General features: G+C 42.2%; 2 protein-coding genes across 5 annotated transcripts in view; both read right to left on the bottom strand.

Annotated features, from left to right (window-relative positions):
* LOC119693290 (zinc finger protein 431-like) overlaps positions 1-11,116 on the bottom strand; it is a 59,813-nt gene that overhangs the window by 25,449 nt on the left and 23,248 nt on the right. The gene's annotated exons all lie outside the window — the stretch shown is intronic.
* Positions 1-11,116, bottom strand: part of LOC119693291 (zinc finger protein 1 homolog) — a 538,991-nt gene that overhangs the window by 527,286 nt on the left and 589 nt on the right. The window lies entirely within an intron of this gene.

Below are 11,116 nucleotides of genomic sequence, written 5' to 3'. Positions count from 1 at the left end.
GTTTGTTTGTAGAGATCTGTTGATTATTTAGATTACTTATTAACTGTTCGTAATGTTGAGCGTCTTCCTGATCTAAGTTTCCTGTTATGACTTTTATTATAGAACCAATAGGGTTCAATATTCCTCTACGGACTCGGTGTGAAGGGATTATTTGTTTAAACTTATTTATAGTAATTTTCTGTAAATACTCTACTTGTTCTCGTATTCCTAAAAATTCATTAAAATAAGGCTTATCTACGGATACTAACTTACTAAAGTTACTATACTTCCTATTATTATATTCTAATTCCATCAGTAGGCCATTTAAATCTAATACCTTAAAAATAAGCCAGTTATCCTGTTGAATAACAGCTGTTCCTTGTCTTACGGGGAGGATCCCGGGATTGTTTTCAATCTTTTGAAGTTGAAGGCCCAGGCTGGGGCTCATGAGAGCCATTATGGCCACTAAGCAGCACCTGCGAAGGGCGTTTTATGTTTTTAATGGGAATTCTAGTCTGTCTACCTCTGACGGTAACAGGGACGATATTTTTTTCAGGTTTTCCTGTAACGATCGCTTTTTCAAAACGGGGTTTATCCTTGCTCCTGCGGGTGTTGACTAATTTTGTGAAAATTGGTTTTCCTTCTAAGAACTGAATATCGGCCTCACCACCACGTTTTTCACGGGATTTTTCTTTCGAGGTAAGCATTTTATCTGATATGTATTTATATAGAACTTTTGTCCGTTTCGCGTGATCTTTCATCAATTTTTGTAAGTATTGTTTCTCGAAGTTTACGTTAAATGGGTTTTCAGACTCTACATGACCAAAGACGACTTCAAATGGTGTTAAGTTAGTAACGGAGTGGATTGAGTTGTTATACGCCATGATAGAGTAAGTCATTATGGATGCGGCGTCGGTACATTGTTGCTCGTATTTTGCCAATCTGTAAATTTCAATTAAGGTGGAATGAAATCGTTCGACTATACCCATTGAGTTAGGGTTTCTAGGCGTGCCTATGTGCAATTGAATTTTATAGAGTGACATCATTTCTTTCAGTAGTTCATTATTGAATTCAGTACCGGGGTCGCAGCTTATTTTCTTTGGTACACCGTAATAAGAAAAGTATTTTATTAGTGCGCGGATGACTTCAGGGGTGCTTTTACTAGAAATTTCGATTGCTTGGCCTAGCTTGCTGAAAGCATCAACAAGGGTGAGGTATATTTTTCCTTCGATAGTGAACAGATCTATGAATATTTCCTGAAATGGGGCTTCTTGTGTTTGAGTTAACTGTAAGTATGGTTTCAGGGGTTTACGGTCATATTTCATCTTTTTGCACACGTCACATGAGTTAATTACTGCTGAAATTGTTTCAGTCATGTTATGCCAAAAGAAATGTCGCCTAATGTGTGTGAGGGTTTCTCGAATACCTCTGTGGCAGGTTTTTCCGAGGTGAAATTTCAGAATAACCGCCTTCTGTTCATTTTCGTCCTCGATGAAAACTACTCTTTCAGTGCACTCGAAAAATTGGATTGAACCACCCTTAAAAAGGCTGATTATTATATTACTGAACTGTTTTCGATGTTCTTCTTGTTCGAAATATATGAAATATTTGGTTTTTGGTTTTATGTATTCTTTCAGGAATTGTTTTATTAGATCTTGGTTGTCTATGGGTAGGAAAACTTCTAAGACCTTTTGTTTTTCGCGGGACCTGTCTTGAACTTGCATACTGTTTTTATACCATTGAAAAACTAATACTTGATTAGGCTTGGTATCGATTGCTTCGTGTAAAATAGGTATACCGTGTGACTGAAGGTCCTGTGTTGAATGTATTGTATCAGATTTACTGGAGAGGGATGGAACCGGATATGTAATATTTTCTAAGTCTGATTTTTCAGAACTTGAGTCGGAGATGGTGATTGTTTTTTCTTTTTCAGAATCAGATATGGTGATTGTACGTGAGTCCTGTGAATCGCGGGGTAAGTCCTTTTTGTCATAATTTACTACCATTGAGTCCTTATCAGATAGTGCATTTACTTTTATACGCGACAATGCGTCAGCGTTACTGTTTTGTTTGCCCTTTTTATATACTATGTCGAAGTCATAGTCTAAGAGATTTAACCTCCAACGTGTAAGTTTGCTGCTGGGTTCCTTGAGAGAATGTAACCACGCCAAGGGACGATGGTCGGTGTAAATGATAAACTTCTTCCCGTAAAGATAGGGGCGGAAGTGTTTGATGGCCCATACAATGGCTAGAAGTTCACGTTCGATCGTGCTATAACGTGATTCGGTTTCGGTCAGAGTTCGGCTTGCATAAGCGACGGGGAGATCACTACCTACTGCACCTTGTGAAAGCACTGCACCTAGGGCTATCTGGGATGCATCGGTGGTTAATATGAAGGTTTTTTCAGGATCTGGGTACTGTAAGAGGGGTGCGTTTGTTAATAGCTCTTTACACTTCTGAAAGGCATCTATGTATTGTTGATCTATTACAATTTTGTTGCGTTTCTTGAGACAATTGGTAAGCGGTTTCGTTATTTGGGCAAAGTTTTTGATGAATCGGCGGTAATATCCGATGAGGCCAAGGAAACTCTTTATTTCGGTGGTAGTTTTAGGTATGGGATAATTCAGGACTGCCTGAATTTTATCGTCATTCGGCTGTAAACCGTTCTGTGTTATTTTGTGACCTAGATAAAGAACTTCCTTGCACAAAAATTCTGTTTTGTCTAACTGTACTTTCAGGTTGGATTCTCTAAGTCGTTGGAAAACTGTTTTGAGCTTGTGAATGTGCTCCTGAAGGCTAGCTGAAAAGATTATCACGTCGTCCAAGTATACCATGCAATGGATGTTATGCAGGCCTCTTAGAACGTTGTTCATTGCGCGCTGAAAAGTAGCGGGCGCGGTTTTTAAACCGAACGGCATACGCGTGAACTCGTAATGCCCGTTCTGTGTACTGAACGCCGTTTTCTTTCTGTCTCTTTCTAGCACTTCTACCTGGTGGTACCCGGATGCCAAATCTATTGTGCTGAAATATATAGATTTTCCTAGCTTATCTAGTAAGTCAGTGATGTTAGGCAAAGGGAACTTATCGTCTGTAGTTATTTCGTTAAGGCGTCGGTAATCGACTACCATGCGGAACTTTCGTTCACCGGATGCATGTAATTTTTTTGGTACGAGGTGAACTGGGGCACTCCACGGAGAGTGGGATTCTTGTATAACGTTATCCTTAAGCAGTTTTTCCACTTGTCTATTAATTTCCTCATTAAGGACCGGGGGTAATCTATAGGGTTTTACATAGATCGGATCTTCGTTAGTGGTTCTGATTTCATGTTTTACCTGATTGGTGAAAGTTAATGGTAATTTGTCTGTGTAAAAGATATCGCGGTACTCATAACAAAGTTGGAAAATTGCTTTTCTTTCCTCCTCGTTCATGTGATCAAGGCGGATTTTATTAAGGTTGTCTTTTAATATTTCGTCTACGTCATAATCGGTGGTGGCGGTGTTGAAATGACATTTTATTTCTGTTTCCTGAAAAGGTTGGACCTGAAAAGGCTTATGGAATGTAAGCGTTACGCTTTCCTCTGAAAGATTTTGTATAATTGTTTCAGCGAGGCCATTCTTACAAGTGACTATTGCTGAAGGCATTCTAATTCCGTTTCCGAAATCTCTGTAGTCAATTATCGCTTCACCATTTTCTAAGCTCGTGGGAATTTTCACACGGGTTTCAGAGCGGGGCTCAAGGATAGCCTGTCGAGGTGGACTGTATATTATTGGTATCCGTGTGTTGGGTGTTATAAGTAGTTGGTTTTTCATATCTACTGTGGCTTCAAGCTCCGTCAGTAGATCTGAACCAATCAAACCGTCATAGTTTTTATCTATGTTGTACAGATAAAATTTATGTTTCAGTGGGCTCTGAAATGTTTTCAGGAGAGGTATATAAATTACTTCTCCGTGCTTGCTGCGTGAATGGGTACTAATTACTTCAAAGGGCTCTTGGTATTTGAAGTCTGAAAAGTAATAGTTCGCTATTTCAGGGCTCATGAAAGATCGGGTGCTACCAGTGTCGATCATGAACTTAGCATTTATTTCAGGGATGACTATATGGGGTAGTTTATTAACTTGGTGGCAATTTATTTGTATTATCTCTTCGGGTTGGTTGGGGAGGCTTCTTCCTGAAAATTTTCATTTTCAGTTTCAGTCTCTATTTCCTGATTAGACATAGGTGGGATTTCATTGTAGTATTCGTCATTGTACGCGGGTTCTTCGTGAGCGTACTCAGGATAATAGACATTATCGTCATAGTTTTCAGGTTGATTTTGCTCTGATTCGGGTTCGTATGGCAACTCGTTATAAAAGAGTTGGTTCATATTGGTTGGTTTTGAAAATTGCTTTACAGGGGCTGTTCTCATTGATACGTCAGTCGTCACTGCGTTGTTGGATTTATAGGGGTGAAACTGTTGGTTGGGAATTCCAAATTTAAACTGTGGTCTTTGCAAGTTTTGGTTGGGGATGCCGAACTTAAATTGATTTTGGGGTAAGTTGGGCCTGTAACCAGTTGGCTGAAAATTGGGCCTGTAGCCTGTAGGCTGGAAATTCGGTCTGTAGCCTGTAGGCTGGAAGTTGGGTCTAACATAGGGTTGATTTTGGGGGATGCCAAATTTAAATTGGTTATTTTGCGGTACAAGAGGTCTGAAGCCTTGCTGAAGGAATGCTGGTGGTCTGAAAGAATTCTGGTTGTTAAATGATGTTAACTGAGTGGGTTTTGACGTGGGGGTTGCATTCTTTAACATATTGTTTCTAGATTGATATTGGAATTTGAAGTTTACCTCTTCCAATACGATGCTTAGGGCACTTTCGATTGAATTACATTCTTTCAACCTTACAATCCTTATTAGATCCTCAGGCAAGTTATAGAGGAAAACATTTTTGGCAAGATTCTCATATATTGTTACTTTACTTTTTCTTAGTTGTTGGTCTTCCAAAAGGTTGACCTTGGCTATTAGGGCGCTTTTAACGTGTTGTATTCTACTATAAAAGCTAGAAAAGTCTTCTTGCGGGTTTATTTTTAACGTTTCCAATTCGATGGCTATACACTCTTCGGAGCGTTTATCACCGAAGCTTTGTGTCAAGATTTCTTTTAGTTGTTGCCATGACTCTATATCCTGTCTCTCGCTGATAAGAACAGCGGCTTTGTCAACTAGTTTGCTCGTAATTAGATGGTACAGGTAGAGCTCCTGTTCGGGGTTGTTATCTCCCTTATATGCATTGATAACATATTCGCATTTCGTGAGAAATGTCCTTAGTAACTTCCCGTCACCATTGAAGGTGGGTATTACTCCAGAAAATTCGCGGGGAATTAAAATTATTTTAGACATTACTGATGTTAAGCAACGCTTCCAAAATAACTCAATAATTATGGGAATTTTCCTAGAATAATGATTACTTATCCTATATTTTACTTAACTAGGGGTTGCAGAATTTGATGCACTATTTTTAGCTTTACAATAAACTTTTTCTTACTTTTAATCAATTTCATACAATTTACTTAATATCTAGCGTTAAGAAGAGAGAATTTGATCCCTAAATAACATGTGAAAAATGGAGAGGACTGGATTTGGGAGGTGAGAAGTGTACTTACCAACGCATCGCTGCCTCAACACTCGAGCAAAAACACTAATGCACTTATGGATACCCGTTTCTCGACGAATTTGTTTGGTTCTTGGAATAGCCGTTTAATAGCGAATCGCGACGTAATTTCACCTTTTTAGGTAAGCAGAATTTGATGCTCGAACCGACAGATGCGAAACACGCGCTGCTAATATATAGCGACTATCCTACCGGCTGCGCCAGTCAAATTGCGGGTCCGCGCTATTAGGTTTTTAAAAACTAAAATTAAAGGCGAGCATAACCGTTCCGATTTGAGGTCCGTTTAATACTGACTCATACAATGACATAGTCTTAACACTAAGAGTGGCCTACGTGACCAATCTGCTGATACATCACTCTACACTCCATACAGTTGATGCTTTACAAAGTTGGAGATTCGTGGAATGATCCATCAGCATCCTGGCTGATGCAATAACAATATAATATGTTGCAATGCTTACAGTATCTCTGTTTATGTTTATATTTAAAGTTCCAGAAAGTTCTAAGGGTGAGATACTTGGGGGTACCTACATAACTAGGTTAACACCTGAAACAAACAGACGGACACAATTTATACAGGGACATCACAAACAGAGGGTTAGCAGGTGTATTATAATGAACACAAACAAATTTATAGTTTAATATTGTTAGTTTTGAAGAATTTATACAGGATGTTAGCGATTGAGGTATGTACAAGTGTTAGTAGGTAATTGATATTTACAGGTCTTGGGATAGAGGGAGGGAGGAAATCATAGAGGGAGGTTTGAAGATTAGGACACTCAAAGAAAAGGTGGTCGACAGATCCTTCGCTGGTGCCGCAGTCACAAACCGAACTATCACGCACCCGAATCCTAGCCAGGTGCACAGGCGTGCACGCATGACCAAGACGGAGTCTGCAGATTGTCGAGGTGGAGGTTTTATCTAGGAGTCTTGCTCTAAAAAACCATGGCCTTTTGGGAATATGTGGTTGGATTAAGGAGTAATACTTACCTTTAATGTTCCTGGAAGCTTCCCAGGACTCCTTCCAGGAATTATCAAGCCTCGGTCCTGCGAGCGAGGCAAGGTCGTGGGCAAAATTATGGTAATGAGTATCCAGGCCCAAGCTAACGGCATCCTTAGCGAAGGAATCTGCACACTCATTACCAATGATGCCACTGTGGCCAGGTATCCAGGCAATAGCCACCTCAATACCCTGAGTCTTGCAACGGAAGAGAGTTTGTCTAATTTGAAGAATGATAGGGAATTTAGATTTAGATTTAAAAGGGAATGAAATAATTGAATGTAAGCAGCTAGAAGAGTCTGATAGAATAATAGTTTTGATGAGTTTGTGAGACTCAGTGTACTGAAGTGCCTCCAGAATAGCGGTAGCCTCGCCCGTGAAGACCGAGGATTCAGGGGGGAGTTTGAAATTAAGAGTAATTTTGTACTTAGGAAGCCAGACAGCTAGACCGACATTGCTCTTATCTGAAAATTTGGAGGCATCTGTGAAGACTGGAAGCCAACCAGGCCACTCTGTCTGGAGCTTATGAGTCAATGTTTTCTCGGCCCCCGGGGCGTTTTTCACAATGCCCATGTCCATAACAACATTGGGCTGAAAAACCAGGGCATCATAAGGGACACTAAACAGAGGGTTCATTTTAAATTTAATTGAAGGATGAGGAAGGTTGGAAGCAAAAATGAATGATTTGAGAAGGAAGGAAAGGCCATGGGTTTCTTGAGCAAGACATAACCGCTTAAGGGTATCGAGCTTGGACAATAGCGGGTGAGACTCTGATTGCCAGATCCTGAGGAAAAACCTGTCACACAAGTACTGTCTCCGCAGCGAGAGAGGGGGGTCGACACACTCAACCTGAAGGGCATTGGTGGGGGTAGATTTCATTGCACCGGACACTATTCGAAGACACTTGTACTGAACCTTATCAATTTTTTCTAATGCAGCCTTATTACAGGGGTCCAGGATAAATGAGGCATAGTCAAAGTGACTTCGAACAATGGCGTTGTACAGTAGCTTCTGAGAGTATGGATGTGCGCCCCACCAGACACCTGACAGTGACCTGAGGACGTTGACACCCCTCTCGCACTTCTGAGCCACGTAGTTCATGTGATGGCTACCCGACAGCCTGGAATCCAGAATCACACCCAAAAATTTAACTTTATTTGACACAGTGATTGAATGCTCTCCGATAACAACATCCAGATCTGGGATGTTTTTTTTTCTAGTGAAAATCACTGCTGTGCATTTAGTGGGAGAAAGAGATAACCCATGTCTATCCAGCCAATCCGTGAGGTACCTAAGAGCCAGGTTCAGCTGGACATTTGTCTCCGCTAACGAAGGAGAAGCATAATAGAGGGCCAAGTCGTCAGCGTACTGTAGAATGTCGCAAAAGCAGTCAACGGATTTATCTAGATCGTGAGTGTACAGACTGTAAAGGAGGGGGCTTAAGACCGATCCCTGGGGGAGGCCTTTCCAAACAAATTTTGGGGAGTCAAGGGAAGTGGTAGGGGATTTTATGAAGATGGATCTCTCCATGAATAGGCTGCAAACCAGACGGGTAAGCTTCACTGGAATGCTCAGCTGGCGCATTTTCTGCCTGAGCACAGGAAGAAGTACATTATCATAGGCAGACGCTATGTCAAGGAAGACACCCACAAGATATTCTTTCCTCTTAAATGCGATGTGAATATCTGTTGTAAGTATTGCAAGGCTGTCTAGAGTGCTCATCCCTTTCCTAAACCCAAACTGAGTTTTGGCTAGGATTCCTCTATTCTCAATTAGCCATTCGAGCCTGCATTTAATTAAGTGCTCTAAGATTTTCGCCAAAGCAGAGGAGAGGGCGATCGGACGTCGGGAGTTAGGATCACGGGGGTCTTTTCCGGCCTTCAATATGGGAACAACTATTTGCTTACTCCATGAGCATGGAGTAACTCCGTACTCAAGAAAGTAGTTTATCAGCTCCAAGTAGGCCTGCTTGACCTTGAGGCTTGATTTTGAAAGGAAAGAGTATGGGATGCCATCAATACCTGGAGATGAATCAGTTAAACCGGATAAAGCAGATTGGAGTTCATCCATAGAAAATGGAGAATCCAATCTGTCTGAAGATGGTAAGAGAGCTGGTGGGGGGCGGAGAGCACTGGAGTGTGGGACATATGGAGGAGCCAGTTGCATGGAGGAGCATGGAGTAACTCCGTACTCAAGGAAGTAGTTTATCAGCTCCAAGTAGGCCTGCTTGACCTTGAGGCTTGATTTTGAAAGGAAAGAGTATGGGATGCCATCAATACCTGGAGATGAATCAGTTAAACCGGATAAAGCAGATTGGAGTTCATCCATAGAAAATGGAGAATCCAATCTGTCTGAAGATGGTAAGAGAGCTGGTGGGGGGCGGAGAGCACTGGAGTGTGGGACATATGGAGGAGCCAGTTTATCGCTGAACCCTTCTAGCCATAGAGAGGGGTCATTGCTCAAAATATCTTCGACGTTAAGGGAACCGCGATATCGGCGAATGTATCTCCACACCAGAGAAGGAGGGGACCTAGGCGAAAGATTTTCACAAAATCTGATCCAGCCCTGTTTCTTTTTCTTCTTAAGGAGCCGTTTGGTGCGTGCAGCTATCCTTTTGTAGTTTATAAAATTTTCCATGCTCATATTAGCAATATAAAAATCCTCTGCATTTTTGCGCTCGTCAACAGCCAAGGAGCAGTCGGAGTCCCACCAAGGAGGTGAGACTCTTTGGCCTTTTCGCGATTTTCTATTTTTGGCAGAGGATGTTAGAGCTTTTTCAAAAAGGTCGTAGTTGTATAAAAAGTTGTCACTAGTACAGGGTTGGATCAGACTGAGCTTATCTTCAACCGAGGTGATGAAGTTAGACCACTCATTCCTGCCTATCACGTACCTTGGGAAGGCGCATGTATCAGCAAGAATGGTGGATCTGGTAGGGAGCGTAATAGAAATGGGAAAATGATCACTCCCAAAGGTATTTGGGAGGACCCTCCAGAATATTGATGTTGAAAGAAGAGGAGACGAGAAAGTGAGATCGACAGCACTTTTTGGGTTCTGACGGGGTAGGACTCGACGGGTAGGAGAGCCGTCATTTAAAATACAAACATCTAAGGTATCAAGCATGTCTAAGAGGGCGATTGCAAAAGCGTCCGTGTGGTAAGAACCCCATGAGGTATGGTGGGCATTAAAGTCCCCCATGATCAGAAGAGGTTGCGGGAGAGAAGAAATTATATTATAAAAAGATGGGAGGTGAGAAGGGTGGGGATCAGGGAAATACACGGACACGAAAGTAATGTCTAAAGCCCTAAGGGCCACAACATTAAATTCCTGTCCGTGGGGAGGGGTAGGGATAGAGGAGAAGGTAAGGGTACGCTTCACAAGTAAAGCGCACCCAGCAAACCCGTCATCCCTGTCATCCCGCAGACACGAGTAGCCCGGAACTCGGAAACGAGAACCCGGCGCCAGCCATGACTCCGAGATGGCAACAATGACGGGCTTGATGTCATCTATTAAGTTGAGTACTTCATGTTTTTTACTTTTAAGGCTCTGAGCATTCCACTGAAGGACCCGGGTCGGGTTCAGAGCCATTCTGGCTGAAGGAGGAGAGTTCTCTAATCTTAAGTGCAACGTGGGGCGGTATTGTGTCGCTGAATTTAGACAGCAGACTGACAACTAATGAAAGTAAGTTATCCAATAAGTTGTCATTGGGAGTAATCACATTCAGGGCACTTCCATTAGGAAGTGAGGAAGATGGTGATGAGATAATGGCCTGATGGGCAAGTCTGTCATAGCCAGGAGAAAGTGGAGACCTAGGCCTGCGTTGAGTGGTCACAGTCTTTTTGTAGGATTTTTTAGGAGATGGGCCATTAGGTTGTGTAGATGCTACTTCAGCAAATGATTTTTTGCTCTTAGGAAGTCGAGCATCAGCTTCAGCGAACGAAATGCTGTCCTGAGACATAATGACTTTTATGGATTTTTGTCTAGCTTGTTCTGGACAGTTCTTATCCGTGGAAGCATGGCTTCCTGAGCAGTAAATGCAAGTGGGAGGGTCTGCATCGCATGTCTCACCCAAGTGTGGTTGGGCACACTTGAAGCAGCAAGGCTTGGATCGGCAATTAGCCTTCACATGGCCAAACCTGCAGCAAGCGTGGCACTGGATGGTTGGGTAGGTGTATCTGTCGACTTCTACAGCAGCACGGAAAGAGTAAATTTTTTCTGGGAGGTATTGTCCCCTGAAAGTGATTACTACGCTTTGAGTAGGGACATATGAAACGTTTCCATTGTTGATCACTTTGCGACTAAATCTGCGTGCTTTAAGAACAATACCGCATCCATGGGGGAGGTCCAAAGAACCCACAAACTCATCCATGGAGAGATCCACTGGGACTCTCCTAGCAACACCCATACGGGTGATGTGGTAAGTTGGGATAACTGCCTTAAACTTGTTTGGGGACAGAGCTGGGTGGTTGATAAATTCGTTGGCCGCTCCCGCAGACTT

Source organism: Plutella xylostella, chromosome 11, assembly GCF_932276165.1.
Source record: "Plutella xylostella chromosome 11, ilPluXylo3.1, whole genome shotgun sequence".
In the NCBI taxonomy this organism is placed as follows: domain Eukaryota; kingdom Metazoa; phylum Arthropoda; class Insecta; order Lepidoptera; family Plutellidae; genus Plutella; species Plutella xylostella.
The sequence above is the reverse complement of the archived record's forward strand: the minus strand, read 5'-3'. Positions and strand labels throughout refer to the sequence as shown.